General features: G+C 37.1%; 1 protein-coding gene and 1 long non-coding RNA gene across 31 annotated transcripts in view; one reads left to right on the top strand and one right to left on the bottom strand.

Annotated features, from left to right (window-relative positions):
* The window catches only part of PTPRD (protein tyrosine phosphatase receptor type D), a 1,159,674-nt gene that overhangs the window by 953,139 nt on the left and 194,521 nt on the right, over positions 1-12,014 (bottom strand). The window lies entirely within an intron of this gene.
* Positions 1,190-11,087, top strand: LOC135406910 (uncharacterized). The gene is made up of 2 exons (XR_010426571.1): positions 1,190-1,438; positions 10,803-11,087. It is a non-coding gene; the product is annotated as an uncharacterized LOC135406910 (long non-coding RNA).

Consider the following 12,014-nt stretch of genomic DNA (forward strand, 5'->3'; position numbering starts at 1 on the left):
AACAAAGAAGGTAAAGCAAGCGTACTTTTAGCTAAGTGACACACCTTCAACTTTAGAACCAGCTTTAAGGTATCAATTTCTCACTCTATTAACCCATGTAAATAATTTTAGAAGTAGACTTGTGGACTAGGGATGCAAATAAATTGATTTGCATGTAATCCTTGTAAATAAAAATTTCCCTATCATACTGACTAGCTGTGCAGTTAGATGTTGAAAGATTGCGCTCCTAAATGAATGTATAAACCTGTTTTTTTGATTACATTTTGTAATAATTTACTACTAACTAAAAAACAACAAGAAACCATTAGAATTTATAAATACATTAACTAAGCAAAAAACAGATGGTATTATTTATTAGAGGGCTGCAGTTATCTCTTGGGTTTACAAAGATCCTGTTTTGTGAAGTTTTTCATCTTGTTCTAAGGTTTGTCCAACTTCTGGGAAATATCTTTTTATGTAAAATAAAGAAATTATAAAAGCATATAACATATGCAGGATAGACAGCATTGATATACAAAATAAGCAATTATTAAGTACCAAGGTACTTGATGTTTATAAGAACTTAATACAACAATTATTTAGGGAACTCTGCTTAGGAAAACACGCTCCACTGATAAGCTGTTGTTTTCTGAAATTTGTGAATTATTAAGCTAAGTTTTTTCCAGATGTAATTTTTTTCAGTGTTACAGAATAACTTTCATATATTAAACAGACAAACAAACACACACCCCCCCACTACACACACCTGTCCCAGCTCTGCATCTTTAGATGAACTAATATAGTATAAGCCTCTTCAGTTTCCAGGACTCACTGTAATGGTTTATCACCAATTCTTCAAAGGCTAAACTGGCAGCTTTAAAGGGATCTATCCACTTTCCACTAATACAAGGATATTCCAGTTCCAAGGATATTCCAATTCCAAGGATATTCCAAGGATATTTCCAATATTTCCTCTCTTGGTGTCCTGGTTTTTATCTAGATTCATTTGGTTTGAGTTAATTTTCTTCCTAGTAGCTAGTACAGTGCTGTGTTTTGGATTTAGGATAAGAATAATGCTGATAACTGTGAGATACTGGATTATTATATTAATTATTGGCTCAGACCAACTCAAATATACGTGTGGGGGGGAAGGGACAGGTCAAATTTCACCAAGGGGGAATAGTGCCCTGCTCCACAGCCCAGCCCCTTTGGGGCGTCCCTGGGCAGCCCAGGAGCAGCTGTCAGTCACTGACACACCGGGAGCACTGTCAACACCACGCCCCGGAGTCCCCAGCCCAGCCTCATCCAGGTTGGCACACTGGATGTCCCACCTAGAGGCTGGGGGGTGGCTGCAGGGGGACCGAACAGATAAAACGAGCACCATGCGGCCTTCGTGTTGTCATGACCCCCACCATGTGGACACACGGAAGCTGGAATTGCACAGGACTCAAGGCAGAAGGTTAATTCTCTTTTTTTATTTCTTCTCCTCATCTCCTTTCTTGATATTTGGGTAACTTAAAGTTGACTGGGTTGGATTTTGCTAAATTGTATCAGTGTGAGATCCTGCATCTGAATCTCACTGAATTATTGATATGGGTCAGAACCAACTCACTGTGAGCGTGTGTGCGCGTGTGGGGAAGGGCTGGGCCTGGACCTGCAGGCCGCTGATAAAGCCTGTGCATCAGGCCTGTGGTGAGGGCACAGGGCAGAGCTGAAGGCAAGGCCTGCTGCCCCTGAAGGGCCATGGCAGAGCTGAAGGCCCTGCAGCCGGGCTGTCGGTCAAGGCAGACTTGCCTGGCAGCCCGCCCATACCGCACCCCTGCAGCCTGTGATTGCTACAGCACAACTCACTCAGGCCTGGAAGGCACTGACCAGATATCCTGCCTGGGAGGGAAAACTGAACTCTATAAATACACGAGGCTCCATGCGGTCTTCCTCTGCTTCTCCTTCTCTCTTCTCCCTCTCTAGCTGGCACCATATGAATCATCGAATTGTGTCAGTAACTATTTTCTCACTCTCCTTTCTGTCTCTCCTTCTCTATTTCTTTACCTCTTTTAATCTGTTTTTTTTCTTTTACTCTTTTCCTTCTCTTGTGGGTAATGTAAAACACACGAACTGTGGTGTATGGATTGTTTTAGTGGGTGTTTCCTGTGGAATAGGTCTTTGTGTTGAATGTTTTAGTGAAATGCTTTTTTCTTGGTTGTATTTTACTCCTGTAAAAACCTTTTGCCAAAATATCTTATTTTTCTCACTAAATTAAAAAGAATTTCTCTTAGAGAAGAGTGTGACTCTTTCTTTGAACACTAATTAGAGATTATAATGAATCAAAAGGCTTTTAAAAAGTCTTAAATAAAAATGTAACTGCTCTGGGGAGTTTATAGCTTAATCTGGAGCGCAACAATGGGTTAGCATGTGCTTTGTGAAATGCTTTGGTTGGATGGTGCCATTTAAACTTTTGCTGCATTCCATTATTTTCTAAAATTTGCCAGTAAAAATATGTTATTTGACCTCCTGAGAAATGTGTGCAGCATCTTGTCCCATGCGGTCTCTCAAGGTATAAATGAACTGAAGCGCCTTTTAATAAATATAGCAGGTGGATTTTTGGAGCCTTGCATATTTTTAACATACAACTTCTTCGATGAGGTTGTAGGGTGAGCCTGGGGTCTTACATTAACACACTGATGTTTTAGTTGTAGCTAAATAGTGTTTACCCTAAGACAAGGACTTTCCATGTACTCACACCACCACCCACACTGAAGAGGCTAGGGGAGCACTAGAAGCTGGGAGGAGACATGACCAAGACAGATGACACCACTGACCACAGGGATATTCTGTACCATATGGAGTCATGCTCAGCATACAAGCTAGGGGAAAAGCTGGCTGGGGCTCCTGCTCAGGAATTGGCTGAGCATCAGTCAGCACGGATGGTGAGCAACTTCATTACGCATCCTTTGTTTCTGCTGTGTGATCAGTGACAGGACCTGAGGGAATGGCCTGAGGTTGTGTCAGGGGAGGTTTAGGTTAGATATTAGAAAAAAGTTCTTCACCCAGAGGGTGGTTGGGCACTCAACCAGGTTCCCCAGGTAAGTGGTCACAGCAGCAAGCCTGACAGTGCTCAAGAAGCATTTGCACAATGCTCTTGGGCACATGGTGTGACTCTTGGGGATGGTCCTGTGCAGGGCTAAGGGTTGGACTGGATTGTCCTTGTGCATCCCTTCCAACTCAGCATAGCCTATGATTCTGTGATTATTATTATTATTATTACTGCTGCTGCTACAACTATTATTGCTATTATTATTATTTTCCCTTCATTTTCTGTCCTATTTAACTGTCTTTATCTCAGCCAATGAATTTTACAGAACTTTCTTGCAGTTCTCTCCCCCATCCCACCAGGAGCCAGGGTGTAGTGAGCGAGCAACTGTGTGATGTTTAGCTGCCTGGCAGGTTAAACCATGACAGTTCATTAGTCCTTTCCTTCTTTGCCTAGACATCAAAATCACACAATTTGTCATTCTGAGGAGAAAGAAATATCACTGCTATGTAACTGCCTGAGTAGTAAAATAATAATTATGTAGCCTTTGTTATCTTTTGGTCTCAAAACATTTTCCAAGTAAGCACAAATATATATATATATATATATATATATATATACACACACACACACACACATATATACATATGTATGAACGTATGTTTCTACCTATATACATATATAAAAAATCCACACAAAATTTTTCTTCAGAAATAGAAGAAAGTGCAGCATTTTATCAGGAAAAAAACCCACATAACTGAAACTATGTGCTTAATTTTAATTTTGCCTTTGTCTTACCAGTGAACAGACAGTCATATTCTGATTTTCTTATGCTTAGATAACGCTACTTGACTCCCAAAGGGATTGCCAGGATTGCCTTCTCTTTTGTGAGAAAAGGTTTCAGACTTTGAAGTTGAACTGAATGCTGACAAGGTGCTCAAAAGACCATATTAGTTATCAAAAGACCGTATTATTCAGCTGAGATTTTTGGTTTTTTATACATGACCAAAATGTTTGTTACAGGATATTCAGTCTGTGAGGACGAGCTGTTGTGTACATTTACATGCAGAAATTTACCTCTTTACATTTGTCTGCATATTTGTTGTTCATGTGTCATTTTTATCTCTGTTGGCAGTTACTCCCCGTTTGTTTTATACAAATTCTTTTTTTTAAGAACACTGATACTGAAAAGACCTAGAACAGCATTAAATTCATTAATGATTTTATTAAGTCAGCTAGTAATCAGGTACACATCTTTCTGCTCTATTTTTTCTAAACACATCTTCTCTGGAATTTAAATTACGACCAAAAGTGGCTGACTAGTCTGAATTTCTCAATTTATTCATGTTCAATAAAAAGCTGTTCATCAGCTTAAACTCAGCTATGAGTTCAAATCAAATTTAAACCACCTGGGAGCAAACAAAATTGCTCTTCTTCCCTAGCACGTCAACTATAGATAAAAATAACAAGCACATTTCCAAGGAGCTCAAGATTCTAAACCTCTGTTTCTACCAACAGATTTTACTGAAATGATTTAACGATTAGAAAGAAGCACCCTGGGTGCATTTTAGATTAAATATTTTGATCCATGATTAAGGAGAACAGAAAGAAGAAATAGTGGTTAAGCCTTATTTTGAGATTATAAAATGGCTTTTATTTCACTAGTGTCGGTATCAATTAAACATTCATTACACAAAAATTTTGTGTTGTCACATTTGTTTAGCTGTTTTTCAGTTTCTTCATCATCCCCTCTCTCCTCTATCTTCCTTCCATTTACAGAGGATGTCCAAAAGCTTTAATCGGGAAAATGACATTACTGAATTTATTGGAAAAGACCGGCATGAGGTGTGACGCCCTGGCTATAAAATACATAATTTAAAATAATGTTTAGCTAGCTACCTATCTAACTTAAATTCTGTTTTGCCTCAGTTGTATTTGACTCTGACAGGACAGTTCTGTTTAAAACACCAGCAAAAGGACTCTGGGATTCGGACAGCCATATGTCAGGACTCTTTCTAGGAGTTCAGTTGCTTATGCATCAAGATATCTCCGATAGACTGGGCTGGTCTAAACTGGACTCTTGCTGCTGGGAAATTGTTACGTGTGAAAGAGGTAGGATGTGCTCACTTAACGCTTGGGAGCTGCTCTCAAGCTCAGACTGTTATTTTTGGGCCTTGCCTGAGCTATGTTGCAGGTGTGCCTGACCACGTGCTCTGTTGATCTGGACACTGACCTGCTGAATTGCTTTGAGGCTTGACAACGGATCTACTCTCTCTTTACCGAATTGATTAGCACCAGATTGCCACCAGTCCTGCTTTTGCTCTTCTAATTTGGATGTTGTAGAGTTTTGCCCTTGACCTTAGAGGCATTGTCCTTCTGTCACTAGTTGTTCCTCTCTTACCTTCATTTCTGTAGAAGCCATTCTTGCTGCATATATATTGTAGATTGTTAAATTACGGTGAATGTGTTTTTAGATAGAATCATAGAATCATAGAATAGATTGGGTTGGAAAAGACCTCCAAGATCATCAAGTCCAACCCCTGATCCAACTCCAATTACTATATCATGGCACTAAGGGCCACGTCCAATCTCTTTTTAAAAACCTCCAGGGATGGTGAATCTACCACCTCTCTGGGTAGGCCGGTCCAATGCCTGATAACCCTCTCTGTAAAGAATTTCTTCCTAACATCTAACCTAAACCTCCCCTGGCAGAGCTTGAGCCCATGTCCCCTTGTCCTATTGTTGGTTGCCTGGGAGAAGAGACCAACCCCCGCCTGGCTATAACCTCCCTTCAGGTAGTTGAAGAGAGTGATGAGGTCGCCTCTAAGCCTTCTCTTCTCCAGTATGGTTTATTATTGTTCTTGCAAGGAGTGGGTACACATGTGGCGAGAGTCATTCCATCTCACCTGTTGTAAACAATTGGCTTTGTATGTTTCGGGACAGGCAACGAGTGATAACAAAGTCTCCATCTAAGCTGCTAGCACAAAAACTGCTGCTTAACATGAATTGCTGGAGACTCTTTTATGTGATCACACTCCTCCATACCTGACCAAGGGGTAATGTAATATCCTTTTTTTAATCCGGAAGGCTGTATCTGCCTCAGAGTTACAGGTAAAATTTTTCCTTGCGGTATAGTCATGCTCCGTTAAAAGAGTACACAGTACACTGCTTTGTACAGCAAAAGATAAACCAAGACTCATGGCAGCTGGAGCCTCTGTCTGAAACAGGGTGATGACTCAAGAAAGGAACAGGTTGTAATAGGAGGTACCACTAAGAAGATTATGTGAAAGATGATATGAAATGAAGAAGACTTCTTTTATTTCTTTTTACTTTTTATAAAATTTTCCTGCCTGAAAAGTCTTTGAACAAAGGTGACAGCTGTTATGCTAGTGAGGTAAAGCTGTATTTCTGACAGTGTTCATATTACTGCAGCTCTTAAGGATCCCAGCAAAGGCCTCAGATCAATAGTCACTAAGTAAATGCTCAGGGATACTGACTCTTATACTGGAAAAATAAAAGACAAGGAAGGGAAATAAGAGCAGGAAAAATGCAGCAACCTATCACTTACCTATAAAATAAATGACAGAGTTAGGGTCAGAGTTCATGTGCGAATAAGTTTAGCTGGTCAAGAATTTAGATAAATTATTTTCTGTCATCTAGAAATGATCATGTCACTGAAAATGAAATCTTTATCTGAAGCAGAAGTTTCACAGATACTGAACTGGAAAAATTCTTTCACAATTTCATAGTACTGTTATAGTCAAACAGAGCCAACTATCCATTGTGGACATGAGACAATTAAGTCATTAATGCCTTGGTCACTTCCAGTGTAGGTTCTTGCTTCTGCTCCAGCTGAGAGCAACCTGACTTTTGATTTACCATATCTCAGTGGTTGTTCAAGGTCTAACACAAGCACAGATTTTCTCAAATCTCACCGTGAACGATATTTATCAGAAATTACGTGGGGTGATTTAGTAAGTTAGATAGATAGATTTTGCTAATTAAAACTGTAACACCAAATGACACAGTAACACTTACTCAAGATGGTAGTAAGTGGTTTGAGTTGAGTAAATAGCAGGAGCTTTGGAATAGAATCACATCAATTTATCAAAATCAAGTAACAAGAACATGCATGGCATTAATAATGTCTGCATATCTATATATAGAGATGCATCAGTGTCATTTTAATGACTGAATGTGGAAGAATTTTTAGCATCTAATTTAACCTACATCATTTATTCTGCTTATTTACTTTAGTGTTTTTATGACAAATTTAAACAGAAACCTAAATATTTATTAAGCTCTGTAAATTATCATTCTCATGATCTTAAGAGGAGCCAATTCTTTATGCTGTTTAACTCCCCTAAGCCCAGAAATTGAGAAGAAAAGAAATTAGAAAAAAAAATTTCACTGAAGAGTAACTTTTTTTTTGCAGCTATCTGCAAAGGAATAGGTAGCACATGCATGGTTATTCAGCAGAGTTTTATGTAATTTTGAAATTACACCTACTTACTTCTAGACCTCACATTAATGCCCATCAACAGTAAAATATGTCTTAGCTTTCTCCTGAATTACTGAAATTATGGCTATATATGAATTTAATAAAGAAACATGATTTTACTAGACAGAACACACTATCAACATCAACCTTCTTCCCAGTGAAAACCAATCTGAAGAATCGCTGTACCATCAATCAGCTACTTCTTGCTTTCCCCCTGCTAAGAAGGAAAAACAAAATGCAAGAAGGTAACACAATTAGGAACACTTACAGAGAGGTCGAGTGATTCACTGGGAGGTATGATTTGTTTCCTATTAGAAAGGAGTTATGGAAGCTTCACTGCAGTGACTGTTCAAGGACAATGTTAACGGAATTCTGGTGACAATCAATCTGTTTGATCAAATGGTTACACCCATGTGACTGCTTGGTCTTGAAAATGCTTTTGCTTTCGATAAATGGTAAAAGGTATTCTGAATTTGGTAGGCAGTGTGCTTTTGGAAATTATCTTCAGTTACCTTTCCTCAGTACATCTATTATGATTAGTAGTAGAGTACTGGAGTTGCTACAGTTAATAATTGAAATATTGAGTTTTCTTCAGACTCTGGTCGTTATACATATTAGAAATCCTTTCGGTTTTCTTTATAAGTAGGTCATATGCACTAAGCATGAATTCAAAGAATTTCTTAATGACTCCCCTTTTGCCCTATCCTTCACTATTTTGTGGAAATATACTGTCAGCTCATATTTTACTTGCAGCCTGGTTTATTTTTATTTTAATACATCTATTTATAGGTGGCTTAAGAGAATCATTGGTCTTCACAGTATGTATCTAGCCTAATATTCAGCTCTATCCTCTCTTCAGCTTCAAAGAATATACCTAAAAGTCATCAAGTTTATGTTTTTGGATTTTATAAGTACACCCCACTTCAGTAAGTGAGCAGATATGTTTTCCCTCAAACCCACCATTCTGAAAATACATATATGAATTATGTCAAAACTTAATACTTGCATTACATTCCATCCCCAAAATGGGCTGCCATAAAGAAAAAATAGCCTGAAATAGAAATGTGGAGCTCAGCCATCTTAGAATAGATACATTAAAAATATGCAGTTCATTAAAAATGCATAGTAAGGAGAGCTTAAATATTTACAATAATAAATTTGTCTTGCTCCAATTTTCAATGATTTATCTATGTGTTTCCTGCTTCTGTGGATGAGTATTCATAAAGAGCACCAGGTACTACCATATTATTTTTCTCTCCAATGATAATAGAATTATGTATTGATATTTTTGTAAAATCAAGTTAATCCTTCAAGCAAAAGTTTATTTGTTTAACCCACCAAACCACATCAATGTTCCAGTTCATGAACGTAATAGAAATTAATGAGAATATTCTTGTGAAAAAAAAATAATGCTTCTACTTCTATTACCTCTTCCATTATTTAATGAAAATATGTTACTCTTGGGGAGAAGCAAGAGTGACTGTTCTCTGAAGACAGGCAATGGAATGGATATGTCTTATCCCCAGACACCCTAATCTGAATAGGTCAGCTGTCATTTTGACTTGTCTCATAGCAGGAGGGTGCCCTGCATATGATCCTCTAAAGAGTAAAAAGTGGATGTAGACAAAAGTTTTCTTCTGTTGTATGCTGCACTGGCAAGACAGATGTCCCTTTATTTCCCTTTCTCCAAAACCTCTGTCTCTGATTTATACCCATGAGAGAGCCAAAAGGATTCTGTTCCTCTTGTACACATGAAAAGAAAGAAATTTGCAAAGAATCAAGCAAACTGTGAATGCTCATTGCAGACACTGCCAGTAAGGAAAACTTCCCAGCATGATTTTTAAAGGAATGCATATTTTTAAGCAGGTGGATTGCTTCCTATTCCTAGCTGTAACATATACACTACATGGTTTCTCTACATACGGTGATAGAAAAAAAAAAAAAAAAGGAAAAAAAGAGTTTAAAAATCAACATATTGTTAAAGAAAATTTTCTTGGGGTTATTATTATACCCAGGTGGAGAAATTTCCTTCCACTCTATCCCCAGGATATCATATTCTGGTTCCAAAAACCTTTAAATCAAAATAGGATTTTATTTCAGGAAATGTATTAGTTAGGGGAAGTTTTATCTTGCTACCTACTGTCAGTTTTAGTGTAGTTCTTTGCAAAGATGGCAGAATGGTGTATTCTGCATAAATCACAGAGTCTGTTAGTGGTACTATCACATGCTTTTCCATTTACTTCCTGTTGTCTTGGCAGTAGAAGTGTATTGTGGCCTACTCATACTTGATTGTATTTGCTTCTCACCTGCAGTGCATTTGATTACCATGCTTCGTTTAAGCATTTTTTGTAGATGAAAACATGAATTTTTGTCTGAATTTTGTGTAATTATAAACAGCGGCATGTAAAACCTTCATGCTGGAAAAGAAGGAGCTGAAAAATAATACAAATTACAACTGAATATCACTCCAATCAATACTTTTATACTAAGAATAAAAGTGTATACTGTAGACATGTTTCAACTTAACTTCAAAGGGTAAACTCCCTTACGCTTCACCAATCTACATACATAATATATTCAACAGAATACACCCATATGACTGATGTTCATTACACAGACAAAATACACACTGGGCTATTTTATAACACTACTCACATAGGAAAATTACTTAATTTATTACTCAGCACAGCTTCTGCTGTGATACATTTTAAATATAAGATTGCAGTGATTGTTTACTGCTGTCTCATCGGATGCTTCTCTTTTAACTGCAATGGATTCTAGTATGGAGAGATAGTTGATGGAAAGACATGGGGTTTTTTAGTCCCTGACAGATACATTTCTAAAAACCTTGAAGCCTTGTTTGTGCTTCCACATTCATTATCCTTTCACTGACTATTCTAAACTATACTTTAGATTTTGCAGTTATGAATTCAGATAAGTAGCAGAGAAGTATATTTGTTGCACATTTTTCATCAAATACTCGACTATGACTTTAAAAATAAAATGCATATCTAAACAAAGCAGAATATAATATTTTAGGTATAATGGGTTTACTACACTTAACATGGATTTATTGTTTACCATATATTTAACAATAAATTAATGCATTTATCGTCTTTTTGTGCTATGACTACTGCTACCTGTCCCAGCATTAGACCAAATAAAAAGAAGGGAGTAAAGGATGCGCTGCTTTATTTGATGCTGCCACTGAAAGAAATGCCTTGTCTGCCTAAATCAACTAACCTGCTTAGCTGTAATTTGATGCACATTTTTTTTTTCATTTGAGGACAGCTGAATAAAACACCTGTTGATTCCTGGAATAGCAAAAGACAGTGAAGCCTACCAGAGTTACAGAACCACAGCCAGTTAAGTCAGTGCAAACCGCTTAATTCAGAGGTGAAATGAAAATAAATGTACAAATGAAAAAGAAATAAGACATCTTCTGCACAGTAATGTAAAGCATAAAAAGCACATAATTTTTAATAGAACTTTATGATGCCTTTTTCTGCTGACTACAGAATCTGTTCAAAGTATCCATGAAACTAAATTACAAACTGCTGGCTATTTTTCCAACTATTTCTTGGAAATAAAACTTTCTGTTAACTGCAGTTATATTTAATATTTTCCCATATTGGTGGAAAACAACATTCATCAAAGATTTTTCTTTGAAGAAAATAAGGAACAGTAATATTATTTTAATGATGTGTCTCCTAGTAAGTAATTGTTGGTATTGTTCTCTTCCCAGGGACTATGGTTCCAGAGTTTGTTTACACCCCTCTGCGTAGGTTGCTACTGAAAGAAGTGGTCTTGGTCTATGTTGCCTTCTGCCCTAGTTATTTGTTCCCATTTCTACCTTAGTTTCTGTGCAGTAAGTTTATCTGACTGAAGCTTTCTTTTGTTGTTGTTGCTATTGCCAACAGCAGGGACATAGTTGGAATGTGGAGGGAAACTGGAAATACAGAGTTGTGGCTTTTACTGTTCTTTGTGGTAGATTCCAGTGCTAGAACAGCTAAAACTGGAAATTTGCATGGAATTACACTTTATTTATAGACATATTTATATGCATATATATGCATATAAATTATATGAAGTATATAAATTACACATATAATATACAAATTTGTATATACTATATATAAACATATACATATACATATCTTTTTTTATGCAGATGGTAGCACACATGTATTTGTAGGAGTATACCTGTTCACCTTTGACTTTTATGAATAAGCTCTGCCCAGTATCTACCAAATTTTATAACAAATGTAATTCAGATGTACAATCTTTTAAATTAAATATCAAACCTTAATGATGAACAGATCTAAAAGAAAAAAAATTACAATACGGCTGTATGTAACTCAAACTGATATGAAATTCCATCAAAAAACCCACAAAAGCTAAAAGTGATGAAAACTTCAAGGTTTCAAAGCTTCAGAATTGTTTGGTGAAGTAATGGTTTTTTATACATTGCCATAAAACTTAAAAGCCCTGCAGTGGGAAGAT

This window comes from Pseudopipra pipra, chromosome Z (genome assembly GCF_036250125.1).
Source record: "Pseudopipra pipra isolate bDixPip1 chromosome Z, bDixPip1.hap1, whole genome shotgun sequence".
Classification (NCBI taxonomy): domain Eukaryota; kingdom Metazoa; phylum Chordata; class Aves; order Passeriformes; family Pipridae; genus Pseudopipra; species Pseudopipra pipra.